This window comes from Eulemur rufifrons, chromosome 28 (genome assembly GCF_041146395.1).
Source record: "Eulemur rufifrons isolate Redbay chromosome 28, OSU_ERuf_1, whole genome shotgun sequence".
Classification (NCBI taxonomy): domain Eukaryota; kingdom Metazoa; phylum Chordata; class Mammalia; order Primates; family Lemuridae; genus Eulemur; species Eulemur rufifrons.
The window spans coordinates 59,273,257-59,285,854 of record NC_091010.1 but is presented as its reverse complement, the minus strand read 5'-3'; the positions used below and the strand labels follow the sequence as shown (position 1 = coordinate 59,285,854).

At 34.1% G+C, this 12,598-nt stretch overlaps 1 protein-coding gene across 1 annotated transcript in view; it reads right to left on the bottom strand.

The window, feature by feature from the left end:
* CCDC172 (coiled-coil domain containing 172) overlaps positions 1 to 12,598 on the bottom strand; it is a 45,425-nt gene that overhangs the window by 23,352 nt on the left and 9,475 nt on the right. The window lies entirely within an intron of this gene.

Below are 12,598 nucleotides of genomic sequence, written 5' to 3'. Positions count from 1 at the left end.
AAAGTAAAAAAACCACCAGAAATCAGAACGAAACAATTAATTAGGCATTTTAGGGTGCCTTAGTTAATAGGAGAGATTAATATAAAACATTTCCTGTATTAATCTTTAAAATGCAAAATTCACATTAAACATCTTATTTTATATGTATTACCTTGTATTATTTTATAAGTACTTTATAATTATAATTTTATAAGCTCCTCCCCCAGTAAGACTACAGCTTCCTCAAGGGCAGAGAATGTGTTTTTCTACCTCTCCATACTTAGCACAGTTCTTAGCTTAGATACTAAGGCTTATAGAGTACACACGCTGAAATCTGCTTCAAGACAGCTTGTTTTAAAGAATAGGTTTCTATTCTCACAACTTATAAGGAGGATATGGATGAATAAATCGTGTACACAATGTGACTAATAAAATAATGAGATAAAATCTACGAGGCATAGGCAAAACCCCAGTCCCATGACTATACTTATATCAAATAAAATATAAGTCTGCTGAAGTCTTCAAATGGGGTTTGAGAATTCATTTTTTTTAAATTTTAGTACTTTATTTCATTCTAAATAGCAAAATATGTAATAAACATTAATATTAGACATGTAACTGTTATTTCATTTGGACCTTAAAAAATAGCATCTCCTGAGACATGAATATTGAAACAAAAGTCAGGAAGCTTTAATATATACAAACTAAAAATGATGCTGGACTGGAAATACTGTAATCTTTCTACTGTGTTTAGTATTGGTCCTCATAAGAAAACATCACTTCCAGTTTGGGGCTGTTCCCATCTCTGCAGAGAAAAGAAAAAGGATATAAATTCAAGTTAAATTGCAGAAAGCAAGATTTATGTTAGTTATAAGAAACTTCCTCAAGGTGAGAGACAGGTTGTGAAATCTCTGTCCCAGAAGATATTGAATAGTAAAGAGCTTAGATATAGTCTAGTCCAGAGGCAACGGGTTGGCTTAAAAGACAGTTTGAAATATTATAGCTAAAAAGTCCTAGAAATATCGGCATTAAAAAAACGTAGCCAAAAATGTAGCCAAAATAAAACAGAAAATGTGATCTTACATTTTTATAAGATCATAGACTATCTACCGATACCTTCAGTTAGTACTTGATGCTGTTCTCATCAACCCTATTTTAAGAAAGACAACAATAGAGAAAGATTAGAGAGGTACAATTTACATGACCAAAGGAATTGAAATAATATTTTAAAAGTTGGGGAAAGGGAGAATAGGACAGTTAGTATTTTACTGCCTGAGAAGTCAGAAATTAGAAAACATATGGCCAAATCTATAAAATGATATAGAAATTGATAACAAGGGCAAACAAGAGTATGATCATGAATTGTGCCACAGTTATTTAGAATAAGAACATACTTCAGGGCCATTCAGTATTGCTTATATAAATAAGAATAAAATGAAGTCCATAGAAGTAAAATACCTTAACAAAGGTTATATAACTATTACTATAATAGGAGCAACTCCAAGACTAAAACCCATTTCTTCTGACTTCCTTTCTTCTAAATCATGATGTTAACCTGGAAATATTAGAACTATTTCAAAGTAATGAAAAGGTAATTCTGGAGCTAAAAAGGGACTTCAGTCTCTGATGATAGTATAAGTGGAAAGCATATAAATTTAAAAAAACATTTGGAAAAATTATCAAATACTGGATCCATCACAGCTTATTGAGAAGGTTGCTTGCAATATATACCTAATTCTGAGAGTTGCTACTATGGACAGTAATCAGGAATACTCACAAAAATGCTTTAGAGACCAAATATTGGGCTGGATAAATTCTGGTATAATCTACTAAGATATTTCAAGTACTATGCCCTTCAGAATCAAAATTCCTGAATTCTGTTTCTACCACTGATCTGTTGTAAGAAGACCCAAGTCAAAACCCAAAAGTGAAGAAAATATTACTTATCAAACTAAGAAAGGTTTAAAGGAGCCTTAAGCAAATTTATTATTCAAATTCAGAAAAGTTTTATGTTAAGGACTCAGAAATTAATGTTCTCTGTCTCAGCTAACAACAACTAAGAGCTAAAATTACCACTGAGCCATGTCCTTTTACTTAAATGGGAGAATAACAAATATTAAAAAGAGCTATGTGACATATTGGCACTTGACTGGAATATTTTACCATAACCTAAAAATTGAAAACTATATACCAAAAACTAAAAGTAGACAGCTGTTTTAAAGATTTATAAAAAGAATATATCTATAATCTTCCTCTTCCTAAAATTCCATGCAAATTATCCATTTTGAGGTCTTCTCTGCTTATTTTTATTATTTTGACTCTCTCATTTTCATTCCCACTTTCTACCTTACCTTTTCTCTTTATCTTATACTTTCACATTATCTTTTCTTTCTTTCTTTTCTTTTTTTTTTTTTTTGAGACAAAGTCTAGCTCTGTTTCCCAGGCTAGAGTGCAGTGGTGTCATCATAGCTCACAGCCACCTCAAACTCCTGGGATCAAGTGATCCTCCTGCCTTGGCCTCCCCAATAGCAGGGACTACAGGTGCGTGCCACTACACCAGGCTAATTTTTTTTTCATATTGTTCATAGAGATGGGGGTCTCACTGTGTTGCTCAGGCTGGTCTCTAATTCCTGGCCTCAAGCAATTGATTCTCCTGCCTCAGCCTCTCAAAATGCTAGGATTAGCAGGCATAAGCCATGACATCTGGTCCATAATTTCCTCTTTTAATCAAGATCTAAAGAGTCCCAGAGAGTCAATAACTGCAGAAAGATTACAGTTACACATTAATTTTTAAATTTACTTAGGATCTATGATTAAAAAAAAACCATTTAATACAAGAAAGTCTTGGCACGTAGGGGAAATAGCATGATAGAGAAAGGGACAGGAGTTTGGGAAAACTAAAGTCAGGAAGTACAAGAATAGATGCCTACAATATGCTGATTCACATTGTTGAAGACATCAGTAGATTAAGGGTGCAGAAGGTAAATGAGGCCTAGTATTATTAACATAGAATTGTCATAGTTTTATGGAGCTAAAGGGACAAAAAACTTTTGGATCTGTCCAGTTCCTCTCTGCCAAGTGTTAAGTTATTAACTCTTCAGAAGTAGAATAGCTTTTCATAGCTACCTGTATGTAGAATACTTTGGGTTGTTCCTTTTGTGCTTTCTGTTGTCCCAACTAATTTCTTAAGTGATTTTTCTGTTCCTGTGGTTTGAAAACCAGACCTACTACTGTGTAAAATTTAAGTAAATATTCTCAAATATAACCCTGAACATACTGATGGGATCAAAAGATGAATAATTATCAGAAATCTCTCTCACCTTTCTTCTGTTACAAAGGTGATGAGTTGGAATCAGAATTGGGAAGATACTACATGAGATATTAAATTGTGACATAAAAAGTATTTCTAAACATCTTTCTCTGAGCCAGGTTTGAATTGAGGCACTATCTTATATCCAGGGTAGCTTGAACTGTTTATTTTATGATAAATAAAAACTTTAAAAACTATTAATTCTGTCTCTTGAGTTATTCAAAGATCCCAAGAGGCTATGAACAATATAAAGAAAAGGGTGGGAAGTCCCTAATGGCAGTAATACAAATTTTTCTTTCTCATTTCTCCCTGTCCTCTGACTAGAAACAACAACAACAAAAATTTGCATATATCCTTAAAAGTTACATTCTAGAATCAAATAGCCAAGCTTTGTCAGAAAATGTTGCTGCTTTGGAAAGTTTTAATTTATAGCAGTGCCAACTCCCTGGTTAATTCTGCTTCTCTCAGCAATAAAGATTGTTTTTTCCTTTCCCTGTTTTATTCCTCCTGGGATATTTGATTTTTTAATGGAGCTTATACTTTTCCCAGTGAGCTGACTTATCTGGTCAACTAGGTCAGTTTTCAGCAAAGGCATGATTTGTGACTTTTCACTACTCTTGCTGCCTGGGTGCCTTTAGGTATTTTTCTACCAGAAGAACTTAAAAATTGAAAATGACTGAGGATTTTAAATTAATGTTTGAGTCCAAGTACGCAAAGTACAGAGCTACTCTTTGTTATGGTTGCTGCTGTTAAAAATAATCTCAGCCTTGAGGAACTGACATTTTGCTGATTAAATGCTCTGCCCAATAGCATAATAGGCAACTTTACATAAAAAAAACAAAGAGTTATGTAGGAGACTTCACCTTCCTAAAATCTTAACAATTGGGGAAAATAATGTGGTTGTTACAATTATGATAAAAAGACATTTTAAACACTGGAGTGTTTAAACACCAGTGAATATTGTATTGATTGATAACAGATGTTAAGGTTTTTAAAAAATAGATCTATTTTTATAAATACTTTTCTAAACCACAGATGAAATGCTTAAAGAATAACTCACTTTGACATATTAATCCTAATACAGTAAGCAAGGAAGTTTCAATATTAGGAAACACTTGTCATTACAATGGCTCCTAAGGTTTTCCAGGACCCGCACCCCCTCATTCCCATCTCCAACCAGTCTCTGACTCACTCACCTCCTTCCAGCCCCACAGACCCGGCCTGCTGCCTGTTCCTGGGACACACTAGGCACAGTCTCTAAGGCCTTTGCACCCTCTCTGTTTCCTCTGCCTGAAATCTCTTTGCCCAGATTCCTCATGGTTGGTTTCCTCAGCTCAGTCGAGTGTTCCCTTTTCATTATGGGTTACCAGGATGAGAACCACGACTATTTAAGTTTGATCTAGAAGTTCTTCTTAATGTAATATGGCCAAAACAACAACAAAAAAGAATAAGAGATATAATCATTAAAAATGTTGACACACAGTTCTCTTTCTTGTTTGCGGCCAATGCTATCATTACATACCTAATAAATCCAAGAAAATCTACTGAGAAACTGTTAGAAATAAAAAGGAGTTTAGTAAAGAGGCTAGTAACAAAATAAATACCAAAATCTATTCTAGTTACCAACAATAAATAGAAATAAGTAGGGGAAATATTCTATGACAGCAAAATCAAACAACATACACAAATAAATTTAGTAAGAAATATCTGAGATTTATATTAAAAACTCTCTACTGGGGACCATAAAAGAAGATCCAAATAAATTGAAAAATATCCTGTATTCTTGAATATGATTCAGAATTGTAAGTACATCAATTTTTCCCAAATTACCTCATGAAATTAATATAATCATAATTAAAATACCAATGATTTAATAGCTTCTTAAATTTTCCAAAATTATTTTTAAATTTATCTAAAAAAAAAAACTGTGGAAATAATCAGGAAAATTCTGAAAAAGAAATTACTCTTCCAGAGAGTCAAAGATATTATATTTTTAAAGCTAATATACTTAAGCCAATATGATGCTAGTGCCAAAAAAGATTAATAGTAGAATAGTACAGAATATCTAAAAACAGACACAAATATATATATATATATATATATATATACACACACATATATACACAAACACACACACACACACGAACACACACACATTACTATAAAGCTAGTGCTTCCAATCAATGGGTAATATGTGTCATTTACACAGGCAATGATATTCATGTTTTCTTTAAAATATTAAAGACAAAAAAATCACTGTAAAAGTAATAAAAAAAGACATTGTTTAAAATCTTAAAGTGGAGCAGGCTTTCCCAAGCCTGGAATAGATTCAGAAAAAAACAAATGAAAGGATTAAAAATTCTAGTAACACAAAAATTCTAAACTTTGATTAGAAAAACATATCATAAAAACCCAAGACACAAATAATAAAGCTTGTAGCAAATGACAAAGAGTAATATCTGTAAAATATAAAAAGCTAGAAGACAGTAAGAAAAGACAAAAAAAGGACAAATTATATGAATAGGTAAACCACAAAATAAACATATATACATAAAAAAGTTATGTTAATAAAAATTCAAAGTAAAACTATAAAAGATGCCATTTTTCTTATAGTTGAAAAATATTGATAACTTCTAGAGTATGAGTGGTGAAACTGTGAGGATATAACTTGGAACAACTTTTCTGGGGGACAATTTAGAAATTATGAAAAGTCCTAAAAATTATATACACATCAACATAACAATTTGATTTCTAAAACCTTATCTTAAAAAAGTGCACAAAGCTATATGTATAATATTGTCATCACAACGATGTTAGTGATAGCTAACTTATAGTAATAGTAAAAATTATCAATAAGAAATTAGTTAAATAAAATATGGTATAGTATTTAATGGAATACTATATAGCTATTAAAATTGCTTATTTAGATATATATTAACTGAGGTGTCCAGGATATAGTAAATAGAAAAAAACAAATTATTTAAGAAAAAATATACATGCATTTAAACAATTTTGAAAGAAAACCTATGAAAATATTAACTGTGTGGTAGGATCATGGGTGATTTTCATTCTGCTTTTTGCCTAACTCTATTTTTGGAATAATTCACAATAAACATGTATTACTTTTGTAAATACTTAGAACAATAAAGCTGTTTTAATTTTTTAAAAAAATCTACAGCATGTTCACCAAATATAATGTAGAAGGCCCTCAGAATTTCCTGGGACTATCACCCACTCTTTCAGTGGGGACATATTCAAGCAGTCCTAATAAAGACAGAGAGGAGCAGGAGCACATAATAACAAGACCATTTCAGAGTAAAAATCCAATCTGTTTCCCACTGCAGTAGTCACATATCTCCCTTTCCTTCCTCTTCTCTCTCTTCTCTTGGGAAGAATTGATTGGAGTTTTAACTAGGAGAAAATGGACTATATTTGAAGACATAGAACTAATCTGAATCAAAGAAGCTGAGGTATGCAGCCTTTCAACTTATCTTGAAATATTAATCCAGGCGATAACAATTCATAAGACCACATAAGCACCAATGCCTATATAAGAATTCTTTCCAGCAACAGCAGGATCACAGGCACAGGCATATCTGTGAGCAGCCAGTTTGCCTTTGATCCCTTCCATTCACCTTTTCTGAACTTACCTGCTGTTCCAAAGGCCATAGTGAACCCAACTCTACTCTTTTCAAAATAACTCCTGCACTACAAAATTATTCTTCTCTTTTCTCAAATAAAATTCTCATTCTCAAAAAGCTGCTGATCTCAGTGAGATATTAATCTGATTAGGGAAAGAGCAATAAAACACAAAACCTGATAGGCCAAAAACATTTTATAATGATACTTCTTAATCTAAAAGATGGTTCTTGGGGAGATATTTTGAAATAAGGAGACTTCAGTGTTATTTGACAACTCAGGTGGCAGTACTTTACCTTACCTATCACCACATCTTCCTATTCTGTCAGGATATAAAACAATGGAATGCTGAGGTAGTGGGTTTTCACTTACTGCTTTTAATGGAAGAACTATAAAATGTCACTGATTCTTTAAAACATACATTTTCCTCCTCATAATAAGAAAACTTGGTGCATGAGCAAGAAATGATCATACCTCAGTCAAGTAAAGCTATACTATGACTAATAGAAATTGGGTTGGGTATACTCATATCAATTGGCAAATGGTTTTAGCTCTAAGAAGATAGTTGATTCTTCAAGATCTCAAGAAAACAGGAATAGGACAAAGAAAAAATTATATGTTGTATCTGTTGGCAAAGTACAGGTGTGAACAGATCTCACAGAATAAAAATATGAACCCTCTGAAAAATACAGTTAACAGAAGAGAAAAAGAATTATTTGAAAGATTACAGAGAAGAGCACAGTACACCTCCATAATATTTTACTACAGGATGCAAAAAAAAAAATTTGTTAATCAATTACTTGATGTCTTCAAGAGGATGAAAACAAAGATATGTCTACTAAAACACAATAGCAAGCAAGGACATAGGAGAATAAATTAAAAATATAACAAGCTGAGATAAAAAGAAAGGCAGAAAATTAAAGAAATGTGAAAAAAGGGAAGCAACACTGAATTGAAATTTGCAGAGAGCATTAAATAACTAACTAAACTAACAATGCAAAAGATGGAATCAGTGATGCAAAGTATAAAAATTTCTCCCAAACTGCTGGAGAGTAGTGTCAGAGAACAGAGATCAAAGATTTAAACTATAAGAAACAGGAATATTGAAAAAGAAACTAGAATATAATAGCTGAGGTTAAAATGAAAGGCTCACCCTTGTTCTGGACAAAATCGATAGATATATCTGTGTACAAATTTGGAATTATAAAGGTAAAAAAATTCTAAAAGGAACCAGAGAAGAAAAATGCAGCAAAACAGGTTACTTAAACCAGGCTGGTTTCAATATTCCTCTTCTGCATTGATAAATTTCAGAAGATGATAGTGCCAGATTTATAAAATTTTCTAAAAACAGTTTTAGTCAAGAATTCTGAACACAGACAAGTTGTCATGCAAGTATGAAGACAACATATTAATGGCTTAGAAAATTTATCACTCACATATTCTTCCTGCACAATTACTCTTAAACAATTACATAAATTCATCAAAAAAATAAAAAATAGGCACTCAAGAATGAAGAATTTGAGGCATTCAAGAATTTTAGGGTGGAGAACTCTGGTTATATGGCAGAATAAGGAAAAGTGGAAAGGGCCCACTTTCTACTCCAAATACAGAGAAATGCCAGATAAAATATAACTACATTTAAAATATACATTACTTACATAGATAAGTCAAACGGAAGAGAGGGAAATCATGCCAGAAACAACTCAGGGTAAGGACAGTGTGCTAAAATTCAAGTCCACAGGAGTAACAGATATGGGCCTTAGGGGCTAGGGTTTTTTTTTTTTTTTTTTTTTTTTTGTGACAGAGTTTCGCTCTGTTGCCCGGGCTAGAGTGAGTGCCGTGGCGTCAGTTTAGCTCACAGCAACCTCAAACTCCTGGGCTTAAGCGATCCTACTGCCTCAGCCTCCCGAGTAGCTGGGACTACAGGCATGCGCCACCATGCCCGGCTAATTTTTTCTATATATATTTTTAGCTGTCCATATAATTTCTTTCTATTTTTAGTAGAGATGGGGTCTCGCTCTTGCTCAGGCTGGTCTCGAACTCCTGAGCTCAAACGATCCGCCCACCTCGGCCTCCCAGAGTGCTAGGATTACAGGCGTGAGCCACCGCGCCCGGCCGGGGCTAGGGTTTTAAATGCCCACATAAGATCAAAGGTCAAGGCCAAAAGGAGCCAGAACTGGGCTCACTGCACAGCCAGGAATTGAGAAGTATCTATGCCAGCTACAAAAGAAAAGTAACAAAACTCCACCCATTGGCCTGGAGATGCAGCATTTAAATAAGTTGCATCCCACTGAACCATGAGTTGAAGAGGAGTCATATTCCCATAAACTTGAACCCCAAACTGTTCATGGATGTGAGATTCAAATATGTATTCCACGCAGTGCAGAAATCCTGAGCTCAGAAATTTCACATAAAAAATGATCCTGAACAGGGGAAACCTGCAAGGCACTAGTAGCAGGGGTGAAACTGCTTCTTGGGGACACTTTTTCTATCAAGGGAATGCGTAGGACTGCCAGGAAAGATAAGCTCTGCTAAAAATAAGTTCACAATAAAACATCTTAAAGTTCATAAGAAAATCTATCACCATGTAAGAAAGGCATCAAATGAAATAAGCAGAATTCATAGATGAGGAAAATAGAGAAAAGAGAATTCTATGAGAAAAAATTTAAATTAATTTATTCACTCAATAAATATTTGTTTAACAGGTATTGTGATTCAGGCACTGTTCTAGATGCCAGAAATAACAGCAGTGAACAAAATAGATAAATTTCTATCCCTCATGGTGCTTACATTCCACTGGGGGAGACAAATAATACAGAGATCAATATGAAATACACCAAGAGGTGCTAAGTGCTACAAAGAAAAATAACATAGAATAAAGCACAGAGACAGAGACATATGGGATGAGGTAATGCTATTTTATATAGAAAGGGCAGAGAGGGGCCTCTACAGAAGCTCTTCTCAAACTTTTTTGTCTTATGACATTGAATATTTAGGAGTATTTTGTATTTCTTTTCATTTTATTGTTTTTGTGAGTTATGTCTAGCAGTATTTTCTGTACCAAATATTAAAGCTGGGAAATTTTCAAAACATTTAATCATTTAATAATATCAATAATACTCTCATTACCTGCCAAAAATACATACCATATTTTTATGAAAAAATAATATTTCCAAGACAAAAAAAATTAGAAAGAAGAGTTGCATATATATTTTTTACAAATCTCTTTAATGTCTGGCTTAATAGAAGATAGCTGGACTCATACCTGCTTCTATTCAATCTTTTCCAATATGTATTTTGGTTGGAGTATGTGGAGTGCACAGATATGTATGACAGTTGGAAATGGTAGGAGTATTTTAATACTGTTTTCAAATGATTGTGCATATTATTTTTTGATACTATACCAAAATTCCATAAGTGGTAGTTCCTTAAAGGATAGTTGCAATGTGGATTCTGAAACCATGTCAATGAACTTTTTATTCTCTGTTATAATAAAATTCATTGGTTTATCTTGCACTTTACATCTTTTATCCATGCACAGTTTATAACAATATGCATTAGTTATTTGGAAAATATTGCTTCAATGAATTATGCAGATCCTCCAAATGTAGACACATTTCGTAATATGATATAAAAAATTACATTCATATTCATTAATATCATTTACAAACTCATCAGAAAAATCTTGAGTATTGGTAAGCTGTCAAACTTACAGAGACAGATATGAGTCTTCCAAAATTCTAATTTTTGCTTGAAAGCTTGAATTTTATTATTGGCAAAATAAAAAAAAATGATGTCAGATATTTGCTTTGACGTGATAGCCTCAATGCGTTTAGTTTTGAGAAAATTTTGCCAAATACCCAAGTCTAAATAACTATAATTTTGACTGTCAGTTATCCAAGTAAAAATGGTGTTCTAGAAAAAGAATAGCTAGTTCACATTGCAACTCAAACAATCGCACACATGCTGTCCCTGGAGGCAATCACTATACTTTGGAATATAAAAGTACTTTAGGTGAACTTCCATTTCATCACACATAATATTGAAAATGCATATACTCAATGGTCAGTTTCAATAAAAATAATATTTTTTACACTTTAATCAAGAGCATAAAAAATAGCAGTGTTTGTTTTCTTATTGTGAGTGCATGGTAGGGAGGAATACAATGACTATGAGTACAGTTTGGTGCCACTGCCTTGATTTGTGTTAACAGTTTTACTTCACATAGCTTTTGTACCATCAATGTGCATGTTAGTACAGTGAAAACAATAAATGGTACCTTTGTATTATTATGAAAATAGTATGACCTTACAGACTCCTTGAAAGTGTCTTGGGGACTTGATGGGAATAAGACCACCGGGGCTTAGGGACCCCATTTCTGAGGCCGTGAGAGGAGAGGAGGTGAAGGAATGCTGCCTGAGCAGGAGCCGGAGATAAGGGCAGAAGTTAACTGCCTAGTTGGGGGGACATTCCAGCCATCTGGGAGTACAGCAGAGCAGACTTCCTTCCACCTTAAAGCCTGAGGGGCCTCATGCCTAAAAAGCCGTGGAGTGGCTTGACTTGAAAGCCACCCACGGCTGCAAAGGAAGATTGCAAAATGTCAGCCTGGGAGAAGGGAGGCCAGGCTCCAACTCTTAAACACCAGGTTGAGTTCTTTCCCTCTCCTTTCTCAGTAGAACGCCTCAGCTAATGGGAAGCTAAGCTTCCAATTTAAGAAGTACTAATCTCTTTGTTCCTCAATCAAATGGGCCACAGCTGCTGAGTTCAGAGATACTATCTATACATACCTTAAGGTGTAGTTGTACTTAGTAATGAGCTATGCGTTCCTGCTTCTATAGATAAAAGAGTAATTAGCTAAGACATCTTGTGATTATTAGGGGAGACTTGAAACTTCTGCACATTGTAACCCATGAGTTTTTCATTTGAAATCATTGTAATCTATAGCATGAAAAAGAGAATAAAAATGGGTGCTAGATTTCAGTACCACCTGGCTCACGGGAATGCTGGTGGTCCCCTGACTTCCCCACACTCTTTCACCTTACTTTTTATGTCCATGTCTTTTTCTCTCCCATCTTTTGCAGTGCACACTACCCAGGGACCCAGTTCTATCAGGGGCATCATGAACCGCCGATAGGGACTCCTATGAATCCACAGATCACACTTAAAGAATCAATGGTCTAGGGTGACAACTGAGCAGAGAGCTAGGGTAACCAACCATCAAGATTTGCATGAGATTGTCAGGGTATTAGCACTGAAAGTCCTGCATCTCAGGAGGATAATTAGTCACCCTATGGGGAGGGACATAAATGAAGTGAGCATGCATGACAGAATAATAGCCTAGGGAAGGAGCATTTCAGGCAGAGGAAACAGCAAGTGCAAAGGTCCTAAGGTCAAAGAATGGTTGGTATTTTCCAGAACAAAAGAACACATTACAAAGGTACACACCTCTAGAAAATCTGATTGTTCCCAGGTAGGTTAGCTACTGGAGAATGTCCAACACAATACTCAGTGGACTCTCAGTGATTCCTTTTGCCTATTTCCAAGTTTTGGTAATTATTCATGACAAATGTGGTAAGACTTTCTCTATAGAATTACACAGAAAAAAATTAAAACCAAGAATGGCTAACAAACATATGAAAAAATGTTCAACATCTCTAATCATCAGAGAAA